Raw genomic sequence first — 14,095 nt, forward strand, 5'->3', positions numbered from 1 at the left:
GGAGCTGGCAAAAAATGTTCATTTCCCGTCTTTCCCTGAAAAAGGCCTATTTGCATACCTTAACAGCTGCTTGCTGAGGGTCAGGCTTCGAATTAAGTACACATCTAGAAGCTGACTGTGATCCTCCCTGGAGAACTGGGAAGCCAGCAGATAACCACCTCTGCCTTCTCACTTGAACCCACCACAAATCGCCAATATTTTCATGGAAGGAGCTTGTGCACACACCTGACACCCCAGCTTTTGTGGCTGCTGCCCAAGGGCCAGGCAATGGTAAGTCACGTTGACAATATATACCTTGGATATGATGTGATGAGACTGGCACTTCACCTGTGTAGTCATATTCCCGAAATCACTTTAACCCTAGTCTAACATAAGACAAACCCCAATTGAAGGGAATTTTACAAAATGCCGATCACTCTTCCTCAAACTGTCAAGGTCAACGAAAATATGAGAAACTATCACAGCCAAGAGGTGTCTAAGGAGACATGATGACTAAATGTAATGCAGTATTCTGATGAGATTATGTAACAGAAAAAAGGACACTACCAAAAGTTGGAGGAAATCAGAATAAAGTGTGGACTTTATTAGTTAATAATAATATATCAGTGTTAGCTCATTAATTGTGACCAATGTTCTATACTAATGTGAGTTGTTAATAATAGAAGCAACTGAGATTGTGGCATATGGGAACTCTTCTATCTTTGCAATGTTGTTTATAAATCTAAACCTTTCCTAAAATAAAAAGTGTATTAAAGAATAGTGAGGGTAGTAGAAAAGAGAGAGAAAAGTAAGATATAGTGGAAATAAAATAGGACAGGGGAGAAATATGTGTATGGAGCTCCCCCTCAAGAATGTCATTTAAATACAATAAAAAGTGTACTGTGTTGCCCTTTTATTTTAAATACATTCCAAGCATTTGCATTTAAATGAATTTAGGTATCAAAAAACACATTGGTTTCAAAAAATTCAACCTCTAAGCCATGCTTTGCTCCTTAGCTATTTTCTTCACTTGTTTAGTCACATCTCTGACTGTCTCACACCCAAATTCTTAAAAATCTTGAAAGGCCTACCTAAGGTTTCCTTTGCTATCTTTTGCCTTCCATATAATCTATTCCCACTACGTTACATTGTTTTAACACTGTTAGCACAATGATCATTCTCCCATCCTTTCTATATGTAAGATTCCTTGCCTTCACATGTAATCTCTCCAATCCAGAAAAACCCAACCATTTTCCTGCAGGCCAAGTCTGTCTTAAGACTTGGCCCACATCATGCTTTAAAATGAATTGAATATAATACTACTAAGAAATTCAAAATAGCAAACTACTGGTGAATCTCAAAAACATTATATTGAGAAAAATAACAAGTGTTAGTGTTATTGTGAATATGGAGAACAGGGAAACCTGATGCACTGTTGGTTAGACTGTAAATTGGTGCAGCCACTATGGAAAGCAGTATGGAGGTCTCTCAAAAAACAAAAAAAGAAATATCATATGACCCAGTAATTCCAATTTTGGGTATTTATCTGAGGAAAAAAATCCCACTGATTCAGAAAGATATATGCACACCTTTGTTTATTGCTATATTATTTGCAATAGTCAAGAAATGGAAGTAACCAAAGTGTTTGTCAATAACTGAATGGATAAAGATCTGGTACATACCACAATGGAATATTACTCACCCATAAAAAGAATGAAATCCCACCATTTGCAACAACATGGATGAACCTAGAGGGTATTATGCTAAGAAAATAAATCAAACAAAGAAAGATAGGTACCATGTTATTTCATTTGTATGTTGGAATCTAAAAACAAAAAAAAAACAAAGTGGAAATAGACTCATAAACACAGACAACAAACTGGCAGTTGCCAGACGGGAGAGGGGTGGGGAGATGGGCAAAATAGGTGAAGGGGATAAAGAGGTACAAATTGTAAAATCAAATAACTCACAGGGACAAAAAGTTCAGCATAGAGAGTATAGTCAGTAACAGTGCAATAACTTTGTATGGTGATAGATGGTAACTACATTTACCATATTGAGCATTTTGTAATGCATGTAATTATTGAATTACTATGTTGTACACCTGACTAATTAATAAAATACATCAGCCACACGTCAGTTAAAAAAAAAACAACTTTATGTTGAGCAAAAAGAGCCAAACCCACATTGGTTGTGTCATCCCACTTACATTAAGTTCCTTTTTTTAAAATTTTTTATTAAGGTATTACTGATATACACTCTTATGAAGGCTTCACATAGAAAAACAATGTGGTTACTGCATTACCCATATTATCAAGTCCCCACTCATACCCCAATGCAGTCACTGTCCATCAGCATAGCAAGATGCCATAGATTCACCACTTGCCATCTCTGTGTTACACTGTTATCCCCATGATCCCCCACACCATGTGTACTAAACATAATACCCCTCAATCCCCTTCTCCCTCCCCACTTGCCCTTGTACACCCCTCCCCATTGGTAATCACCAGTTCCCTCTTGGAGTCTCTGAGTCTGCTGCTATTTTGTTCCTTCAGTTTTGCTTCATTGTTATACTCCAAAAATGAGGGAAATCATTTGGCACTTATGTTTCTCCGCCTGGCTTATTTCACTGATCATAATGTCCTCCAGCTCCATCCATGTTGTTGCAAATGGTAGGATTTGTTTCTTTCTTATGGCTTAATAGTATTCAATTGTGTATATGTACCACCTCTTCTTTATTCATTCATCTACTGATGGATACTTAGGTTGCTTCCATATCTTGGCTATTGTAGAAAGTGCTCCGATAAACATAGGGGTGCATATGTCTTTTTGAATCTGAGAAGTTGTATTCTTTGGGTAAATTCCAAGGAGAGGGATTCCCGTGTCAAATGGTATTTCTATTTTTAGTTTTTTGAGGAACCTTCATTTTGCTTTCCAGAATGGTTGAACTAGCTTACATTCCCACCAGCAGTGTAGGAGGGTTCCCCTTTCTCAGCATCCTCACCAGCATTTGTTGTTCTTAGTCTTTTCGATGCTGGCCATCCTTACTGCTGTGGTGATGTCTCATTGTGGTTTTAATTTGCATTTCTCTGATGATTAGTGATGTGGAGCATCTTTTCATGTGTCTGTTGGCCATCTGAATTTCTTCTCTGGAGAACTGTCTCTTCATATCCTCTGCCCATTTGTTAATTGGGTTATTTGCTTTTTGGGTGTTGAGGTGTGTAAGTTCTTTATATATTTTGGATATTAACTGCTTATCATATATGTCATTTACAAATATATTCTCCCATACTGTAGGATGCCTTTTTGTTCTGTTCATGGTGTCCTTTGCCGTACAGACACTTTTTAGTTTGATGTAGCCCATGAGTTCATTTTTGCTTTTGTTCAGGAGGAGATGTGTTCAGGAAGAAGTTGCTCATGCTTATATTCAGGAGATTTTTGCCTATGTTATCTTCTAAGAGTTTTATGGTTTCATGACTTACATTCAAGTCTTTGATCCATTTCGAGTTTACTTTTATGTATGGGGTTAAACAATAATCCAGTTTCATTCTCTTACATGTAGCTGTCCAGTTTTGCCAACACCAGCTGTTGAAGAGGCTATCATTTCCCCTTTGTATGTCCATGGCTCCTTTATCATATATTAATTGACTGTATATGTTTGGGTTAATATCTGGACTCTCTATTCTGTTCCACTGGTCTGTGGGTCTCTTCTTGTGCCAGTACCAAATTGTCTTGATTACTGTGGCTTTGTAGTAGAGCTTGAAGTTGGGGAGCATTATCCCCCTAGCTTTATTCTTCCTTCTCAGTATTGCTTTGGCTATTTGGGTTCTTTTGTTGTTCCATATGAATTCTAGAACGATTTTCTCTAGTTCATTGAAGAATGCTGTTGGTATTTTGATAGCAATTGCATTGAATCTGTAGATTGCTTTAGGCAGGATGGCCACTTTGACAGTATTAATTCTTCCTATCCATGAGCATGGGATATGTTTCCATTTATTGGTATCTTCTTTAATTTCTCTCATGAATGTCTTGTAGTTTTCAGAGTATAGGTCTTTCACTTCCTTGGTTAGGTTTATTCCTAGGTATTTTATTCTTTTTCATGCAATTGTGAATGGAATTGTTTTCTGATTTCTCTCTCTGCTCATTCATTGTTAGTGTACAGGAATGCCACAGATTTCTTTGTATTAATTTTGTATCCTGCAACTTTGCTGTATTCAGATATTAGATCTAGTAATTTTGGAGTGGATTCTTTAGGGTTTTTTATGTACAATATGTCATCTGCAAACAGGAACAGTTTAACTTCTTCCTTGCCAGTCTGGATGCCTTTTATTTCTTGGTGTTGTCTGATTGCCATGGCTAGGAGTTCCAGTACTATGTTGAATAACAGTGGGGAGAATGAACATCCTTGTCTTGTTCCCGATTTTAAAGGAAAAGCTTTCAGCTTCTTGCTCTTAAGTATGATGTTGGCTGTGGGTTTGTCATATATGGCCTTTATTATGTTGAGGTACTTGTCCTCTGTACCCATTTTGTTGAGAGTTTTTATCATGAATGGATGTTGAATTTTGTCGAATGCTTTTTCAGCATCTATGGAGATGATCATGTGGTTTTTGTCTTTCTTTTTGTTGATGTGGTGGATGATGATGATAGATTTTCAAATGTTGTACCATCCTTGCATCCCTGAGATGAATCCCACTTGATCATGGTGTATGATCCTCTTGATGTATTTTTGAATTCGGTTTGAAAATATTTTGTTGAGTATTTTTGTGTCTTTGTACATCAGGGATATTGGTCTGTAATTTTCTTTTTTTGTGGTGTCTTTGCCTGATTTTGGTATTAGAGTGATGCTAGCCTCAGAGAATGAGTTTGGAAGTATTCCCTTTTCTTCTACTCTTTGGAAAACTTTAAGGAGGATGGGTATTAGGTCTTCACTAAATGTTTGATAAAATTCAGTGGTGAAGCCTTCTGGTCCAGGGTTTTGTACTTAGGTAGGTTTTGATTACCAGTTCAATTTCATTGCTGGTAATTGGTCTGTTCAGATTTTCTGTTTCTTTCTGGGTCAGCCTTGGAAGGTTGTATTTTTCTAGAAAGTTGTCCATTTCTTCTAGGTTATCCAGTTTGTTAGCATATAGTTTTTCATAGTATTCTCTAATAATTCTTTGTATTTCTGTGGTGTCCATTGTGGTTTTTCCTTTCTCGTTTCTGATTCTGTTTATTTGAGTAGACTCTCTTTTTTTCTTGATGAGTCTGGCTAGGGGTTTATCTATTTTGTTCATTTTCTCAAAGAACCAGCTCTTGCTTTCATTGATTCTTTCTATTGTTTTATTCTTCTCGATTTTATTTATTTCTGCTCTAGTCTTTATTATGTCCCTCTTTCTACTGACTTTGGGCCTCATTTGTTCTTCTTTTTCTAGTTTTTTTAATTGTGAGTTTAGACTGCTCATATGGGATTGTTCTTCTTTCCTGAGGTAGGCCTGTATGCAATATACTTTCCTCTCAGCACAGTCTTTGCTGCATCCCACAGATTTTGTGGTGTTGAATTATTGTCATTTGTCTCCATATATTTCTTGATATCTGTTTTTATTTGGTCATTGATCCATTGGTTATTTAGGAGCATATTGTGAAGCCTCCATGGGTTTGTGGGATTTTTCATTTTCTTTGCGTAATTTATTTCTAGTTTCATACCTTTGTGTTCTGAGAAACTGGTCGGTACAATTTCAATCTTTTTTAATTTCCCAAGGCTCTTTTTGTGGCCTAGTATATTATCTATTCTGGAAAATGTTCCATGTGCACCTGAGAAGAATGTGTATTCTGCTGCTTTTGGATGTAGAGTTCTGTAGATGTCTGTTAGGTCCATCTGTTCTAATGTGTTGTTCAGTGCCTCTGTCTCCTTACTTATTTTCTATCTGGTTGATCTGTCTTTTAGCATTAGTGGAGTGTTGCAGTCTCCTAGAATGAATACATTGCATTCTATTTCCTCTTTTAATTATGTTACTATTTGTTTCTCATATGTAGGTGCTCCTGTGTTGGGCACATAGATATTTATAACAGTTATATCTTCTTGTTGGATTGACCCATTTATCATTATTTAATGTCCTGCTTTGTCTCTTGTGACTTTCTTTGTCTTGAAGTCTATTTTGTCTAATACAAGTGCTGCAACTCCTGCTTTTTTCTCTCTATTAGTTACATGAAATATCTTTTTCCATCCCTTCACTTTTAGTCTGTGTATGTCTTTAGGTTTAAAGGGAGTCTCTTGTAGGCAGCATATAGACGGGTCTTCTTTTTTTATCCATTCAGTGACTTTATGTCTTTTAATTGGTGCATTCAGTCCATTTACATTTAGGGTGATTATCGATAGGTATGTACTTATTGTGACTGCAGGCTTTAGATTCGTGGTTACCAAAGGTTCAAGGTTAACTTCCTTAATATCTAAGAATTTAACTTAACTCAATCTGCTATTTTACAAACACAATCTAAAGGTTCTTTTTTTTTTCTCCTCCTTTTTCTTCCTCCTCCACTCTATATATTAGGTATCATATTCTGTACTCTTTGTCTATCCCTTGATTGACTTTGGGGATAGTTAATTTAATTTTACATTTGCTTAGTAATTAGCTGTTCTACTTTCTTTACTGTGGTTTTATTACCTCTGGTGACAGCTATTAAACCTTAGGAACACTTCCCTCTATAGCACTCCCTCCAAAGTACACTGTAGGAATGGTTTGTGGGAGGTAAATTCTCTCAGCTTTTGCTTATCTGGAAATTGTTTAATCCCTCCTTCAAATTTAAATGATAATCTTGCTGGATAAAGTAATCTTTTTTCAAGGCCCTTCTCGTTCATTGCATTAAATACATCATGCCACTCCCTTTTGGCCTGTAAGGTTTCTGCTGAGAAGTCTGATGATAGCCTGATTGGTTTTCCTTTGTATGTGATCTTATTTCTCTCTCTGGCTGCATTTAATAGTCTGTCCTTATCCTTGATCTTTTCCATTTTAATTACTCTATTTCTCAGTGTTGTCTTCCTTCTGTCCCTTGTGTTGGGAGATCTGTGCATCTCCATGGCTTGAGAGACTATGTCCTTCCCCAGATTGGGGAAGTTTTCAGCTATTACTTCCTCAAAGACACTTTCTATCCTTTTTTATCTCTCTTTTTCTTCTGGTACCCCTATAATGTGAATATTGTTCCATTTGGATTGGTCACACATTTCTCTCAATATTCTTTCATTCTTACAGATGCTTTTTTCTCTCTGTGCCTCAGCCTGTTTGTATTCCTCTTCTCTAGTTTCTATTTCATTTTTTGTCTCCTCCACTGGATCTAATCTGCTTTTAATCCACTGTGCTCTTCGACGATTGGATCTCCAACTGGAATTCATTCCTGAGTTCTTGCATATCTTACCTTACTTCCATGAGCATGTTAATGATTCTTATTTTGAACTCCCTTTCAGGAAGATTCATGAGGTCGATGTCATTTAAATCTTTCTCAGGAGTTGTGTTAATAATTTTACTTTGAACCAGGTTCCTTTGGTGTTTCATATTTGTATATGGCGCCTTCTAGTGTCCATAAGCTGTACTCTCTGTAGCTGCTCATCCCCTGAAGCAGTGTCAGGGGTTGCAGGGGAGTGGTATTGGTGCTTGGGGGGAGGACAGAGCTGTTTTCCTGCTTCCCGGCTGTTCTACCTTTCTCCACTTCCTGAACTATTGGCCCGAGCACACAGGTATAAGCCTCTATGCTTTGCATTCATAGTTTCTGTAGACAGATCTTCCCTCTGACTGGCCTAACGCCAGGGTAGGGTTTGCTGGTTTGCGAGCTAGGTGGGGATGGCTGGGAGAAAGGTGCCGTAGGCTGCCTATCATGGAGGGGGTCCCTGGAGCTGTGTAGCCAGCTAGGGAGCTGGAGCACCTGAAGACAGTGAAAGCTCCCAACCTACTGAGCAGAGTGCACCTGGACAATTTTGTCTACCTGTCCTTTCTCCTGAGCAGTAAGCTCTGTGCAATCCTTGCCCCTTTATCCACCCTCTTGCTAAGGTCTTCCTTGTTAGGAAGTCTCTCAGACTGCCTGCCTTTCTTTTGTCCCAGAGCAGCCGGATATGGATCCCTGCTTTCCACAAGTGGCTGGAATCTCAGTCTCTCCTGGAATTCTGCCTGTCTTATCTTTCTAACCCCCTAATCACGAGAGTACCATGCAAGCACCATGAAATGTAGGTTTGTGCTCCCAGAGAAGATCTCCAGAGTTAGGTATTCAGCAGTCCCAAGCCTCCACTCCCTTTCTGCTCCATTTCTTTTCCTCCTGCCAGTGAGCTGGGGTGGGGGAAAGGCTTGGGTCTTGCTGGGCCACAGCTTTGGTACATTACCCTGTTCCATGGCATCTGCCTTTTTCTCCAGGTGTATGCAGTCTGGCGCAGTCCTCTTTCCTGTTGCTCTTTCAGGATTAGTTGCATTGATTATGTTTTCGTATTACATGTGGTTTTAGGAGGAAGTCTCTGTCTCACCTCTCACGCCATCATCTTTAGTCCTCTCTTACATTAAGTTCTTGAAAAGGCCAATCTAAGTTCCTGTGATAGAAGTCAAACTGTTAACTCTGGGAGTGAGGAATTGACTGGGACTGGCAATAAAGGAACTTTTGTTGGGTAATGGAAACATTCTATAACTTGTTTGGGAGAAAGGTTACATGACTATAAGCATTTAGAAATCTGTGTTTCTGACTTTTTATAGAAAATGTGAAGACCTGGAAATATTGAACCTACATTCTTACATAAGCCTAGAAGCTGGGCTTAGGAAAAGATAAATCTTTACCATCTCAGTTGGACATAGTCCCCACCACTGTCCAATGTGTCTTGCATCCAACCAGTTTCATTCATTTATGTTCATTACTCTGGTCATAGCCCTTTCATTCGTTTATGGCTTTTATTGTTTGTTTGGTCCTTTGGTCCAAATTCTAGTCCTTACTCCCAATGTGACTGTTATTCTTGTATTTGGGCAAACTAGGATTATCTTAAATTACATTTACATATGAACATTATATTCACAGTCTCATTGAAATGAGACCTAAAAGTTTATCTGATACAACAGGCAGCAGACCTAAGTAGAGACAGGCTATTGCCATTGATCCAGAGATTCTGGAACTAGAATCTTTTATAGAAGTACAAAGATATAGTAAAATAATAAAAAATATAGAATGTCTATGCAAAATGAATACACTACTTAATGAATGATTCACCTTTTCTGGTTTTTTCTGTGTTTAAATTTGTAAAGATATCAAATTCTAAAGGGTGTATCATTAAAATCTCTGAATATATCTCATCCCACAGTGACATTTTTTCTAAAGAGTTTGCAATTAAACACAGAGCATGTCAGTGATTTTATTAATGAGATTTCCTGCTAGTTTAAAATGATTCCAGTGTTAACATTTTATAGGTCACGAGAATATTTTTAAGGATTCCTCAGTGGAAAAGTGTCTGAAATAGGTTAGATCAAAATAAACTTCACCTTCCATCAGAGACCAAGCATAAGCTATTTCCATTCAAAGGAGGGAGGATTTTTTGGCTTAGATTCACCAGATGAATGAGATATGAAAATCAGATTTCTAGCTTAGTAAGGGAATTTTCTTTAGGAGACTGTATTCCTCTCATCTCATTTCTATTCAGTACTACATCTAGTGAAAACAGAAACACTACAATTAAGTAATCATCCAGTTTCCTTATAAAAACACATTGTGTTTCAGACAATATCAATGATAAGGAATGCACAGGACATAGAAACATAACATACCAGCAGAATGTTTTGAAATCTATTGTCAACAATATTTACTAGGCATGGCAAAGGGGGGTGAATGCGAAGAAAAGCAGAAACGACTAAAAGAGTCTGTTAGCAAACACATGTAGCTTGAAATTTGGAAAGAATTTTTTTACAATTAAAAAGAAATGCATTTTAAGTAACCATATCATTTGCTTCTCTGTAAACACCCCCACTTACTGACTTATCTGGGTTGCTAGCCAACAGGGTCACGGTTGTACTGTGCATTTATAGTGCATATAGTAATTTGCATTACTAAATCAGGGAGAAAATACAAATTAAATTAAGTTGAATTTCTGCTTCTCATACTGCCAGGAAACAGAAGGCAGTCTGGTTTGAAATATGAGATTTGACTTTAGCTAAGTATTCTAAGTCCAAAGGGAGGTAAGTGACTAACAATGATACAGTTTTCTTAGGCACACTTGGAAGGTTTGGACAGATTTAAACTTTGAATTGTGCTGGGGAACTGAAGTAGGGTGAGAAGGAAAAGGACAGAACAGGGTGACATTGCAATCAGTTGCGCAATGGTGTTTACAAATGTTGGCCTGGATTTAGAGCTTTTGGGAACAGAGTTAAATTATACCAGGCCAGTGCCCTGAATGGCTTTGTGCAGTGAGGCACTTGTCAAGTTCCAGATAGATGCTTCCAAAACATTCATGGCTTTTCCCATCAAACTAGGTCAGTGGTGTTAGGATATTAAGTTTGTTTTTTTTCATGGATATTAAATATACTAAAGTTATCTTTGATTTTTCTGTATGTAAAATAGTCAAAGGAGAAATAAACTTAATCTAAATTGTCCAGTTTATTGTCTAACTATTCTGAATTTGATACAAGTATATTTTTTAAACTTTATCTCTAATGCAATTCTAGATACTGATTTGAAACCTCCAAATAATGTGCATGTACTATAACTGCGCTTTATATTAATCATATAATCCTTACGACGTCTCTATGAAATGAGGTTTATTTCTATTATAATTCCCATTTTACAAATGATGAAATAGGTTTTAATTTGTTCACAGTCACTATGCTAGTAAGTGGATGACTTAGAATTTAAATTCTGAGCTTATTTCAAAGTGTTGTAAAACACGTTGTGGCACATCACTACTGGAATACTGATTAACCTTTTTTTAAAAAAATAAAAAAATTACAATAGAATAAGGCAAAGTAGAAAGTATGAGACGGCAACAGGTAGTAACAGTTGATGGAACTTCTTTCAGATGTATCGGTATTGTGCAACATATATATATAATATTCTAAAATAAAAATGCATTTCTTACTGTATCACAGTAAAAAAGAAGTTTGAAAAACACTGCAGTCTACACTCTATAATCAAAATAATCTGTGGCAATTATAATATGCAAAAAAAAAAAAAAAGGAAGCCCCAAAATAAAGTACAGTAACTGGAAGAGTTGGTGGGTGACTTCCTCAGCTTTAGAGGCTGTGTGGGCAAGTTTTCATTTTCTCCTTCACTAGATAATACAAGCAGATGTCTCTGAGATGATTCCTGGATTTTGCAATTCAGACCTTGACCAACAACTGAGTGGCACTTACGGACACCAGATCTCATTTGATGCCAAGTAACACTATGAATTAGGACTTGTACAAATATCAGAGACAGAATACTGAACTTAAATATCTTTCCCAGTTAGTCACCCAAATTAGCACAGGACAGAAATAGGAATCAACGATGGACCCTATGATGTCATGTTCCCTTCTTCTTACAATTCCTTTAGACAATATATGGCAGGTGTTCAGATTTAGAGCAGAAAACAGGATGTTTAAGAAGTGCAAGTCCTTAAGGTGTCACTAGTGCTGATAAGATGCTCTGGCTTTTTACATTAGTAATAAATATATGCCCTTCTTGACTTGACAGCACCAACAAAATAAATCAGTGCAATCCAATTTTAAAAACATTAAGTTATAGAGCTCTGAAGTCTCAAAATTACCCAGTTTGTCAGACAGAAGAATCCTTTGAGGACCCTGACCTTAGTGGGAATAAGAAGGGGGAAATGAAATAGGGTCTATTCTAAGATACTAACTGACAGATAAGGTACATCAGCAGTGTATGATAATGAGAAGTTTTAATAGATTATTGCTCTTTATAAATATTCTCTCCTGATCTATATGAAACATTATTTGTAACTGGGAGAATAATTTGATTTGGATGTCCATATAATTGACTTACCTGAATCCACACATAGGGAAATCAATTGCATTGTAACTACAGGGCCGTTTACTAGTGTAGTCAATTCATTGAAGAGAGGCCATCTAAAAGACAATACATAGGACAGCTCTAGAAACATTTTGATGCATAGTTTAGTGCCAAATATGTAATAGGAACGTATGTAAAAATAATCCAAATGCATATTTATACATAATGTATCTGTTTAACTGGCTAAAATATAATTAGATATACAAAGAAGAAATAAATGTGAAAAATACCACCATCACCATGTTTAGGCAAATAAAGTGAGGTAAGCATGAAATAATTGTATTTAGCTATAGCTCACAAATTCTCAAGTGCTTTTGAGATGGCTTGTCTGAGAGTATTAATATAGAATTTAGCTACTCCAGCTTCATTTTTATTTCAAGGAGTTAGTAACCAACAGATAGAATGCTACAGGGTTATCGTTGGCAAAAGACCAGGTGTTTCAGATGTCAGTACTCACTGGCAATGCTCGAGTTTTATGAGGGTAAAGAGTTGGGAAATTATGTCTCTGTGCTGTATGTAAAGTTGTGTCACAGAATTATTTATCTATCACCAAGCATCTCAAAATGCAGCAATAATATGCAAGAAGACAACTGGATTTAGAGTCAGAACACTGCCTTGAAATTAAAAATTAAAATTTAGTAGCTGAGTAACCTTGAAAATTAACCAGACTTCAGTTTCTTCCACTGAAAATGGTAGATGATAATTCCTTTTTACAGAAGGTTGTAATAGTAATTCGAGGTTGAGTCATATCAAATTGCTGATATTCGGTCATTTTTATCTACAAAAACGATAATTTCATTTGGCTCAACCTAATAGTAATAGCTACACTATTGAGTGTACACTACACTAAATAGCTATTTATTGAATCCTCGGTCTTATAGGTGCTTTGCTGTGTTTTACATGTTACAATAGATTACAATGATGGCTTCAATCTGTTTATCCCTTCCTTTATTTGTGCCCTTTGCTATATACATTTTTAGTGTCCTCCTGTCACTAGTAAGCTGACCTACCCTGTCCTGTGAGTCTGGGCTCAACAGCTTGACTTATTTCTGTCAACAGGATGTTAGCTGGGTGAGCAAGTGCAGAGTCTTGTAATGGACTTTATCAATGGGGCTTGCCCTCTTGTACCATGAGAATATGTCCAGGTAGACTGATAGAGAATGAGACACATCTAGAACAGAGTCAAGGATACCCAGTCATCCCAGCCTCGGCCATCTCGGATCAACTGACATCCAGCCAACTACAAGACTTGTTCTTGAGATCGAGGATGATGAGTATAGCCAACCTCTAGCCAACTTCCAGCTATAAACATTTAGTTTTTAACCACTGAGGATTTATATCAGTTCACATTTTATTGTGGCAATAACTAACAGATACAAATGGTTATCTCATTTCATTCATACAACAAATCTATAGGCACTATTATCATTCTCACTGGACAAAAGAAGACACTGTGACCCAGGGAAAAGCTCAGTAAACTGCCGTGGGTCATATTGACAGACAGTAAATGACAGAGGAAGGGTTCAAAATTAGGGAGCCTGGTTCCAGAGGCCATATTCTAACCAATACACTGAACAGGCTTTGTTCCTGTGAAGATGAAATGAGATTTTTTTTTGAAAGTGCTTTGTCAATGTTAAAGCACACTGAAAATAAAAGTCATTATTATGAAGCTGCAACTCGTTTTCAAAGATGCTGTAAAATTTCAGCTAAGTTTTTTCTTTGTCTCATGGAAAAAGAAACCCCAGGCAAGCATGAGATGATTTAAAATGCACTGTTCTTTGATATGCCAGTTACACATGGGGAAAATTGATAAATGGTGAAATTTAACATGCCACCTTCCTTCCGAATCAGTGATAGACCGCTGCTATTTGCTAGGCAACTACCAAGTAAACAGAAAAATAAGCCACGGTTTTCTTGGCAAGTGTCATTAAAAATAGATTAAGTTTACAGTAAATGTAATCTGTAGCATAGATCATACAGACAAAAACCTGAAGGGGAAATGAAGGCATTAATAAGATATTTCTTAATTTTATGAAGCCTTACACACATCAGCCCACTGAACCAAAATAACCTAGGGAAATAACAATGAAACAGGGTGCTTATTCCTCAGCTTTGA

This window comes from Manis pentadactyla, chromosome X (genome assembly GCF_030020395.1).
Source record: "Manis pentadactyla isolate mManPen7 chromosome X, mManPen7.hap1, whole genome shotgun sequence".
Classification (NCBI taxonomy): Eukaryota; Metazoa; Chordata; class Mammalia; order Pholidota; family Manidae; genus Manis; species Manis pentadactyla.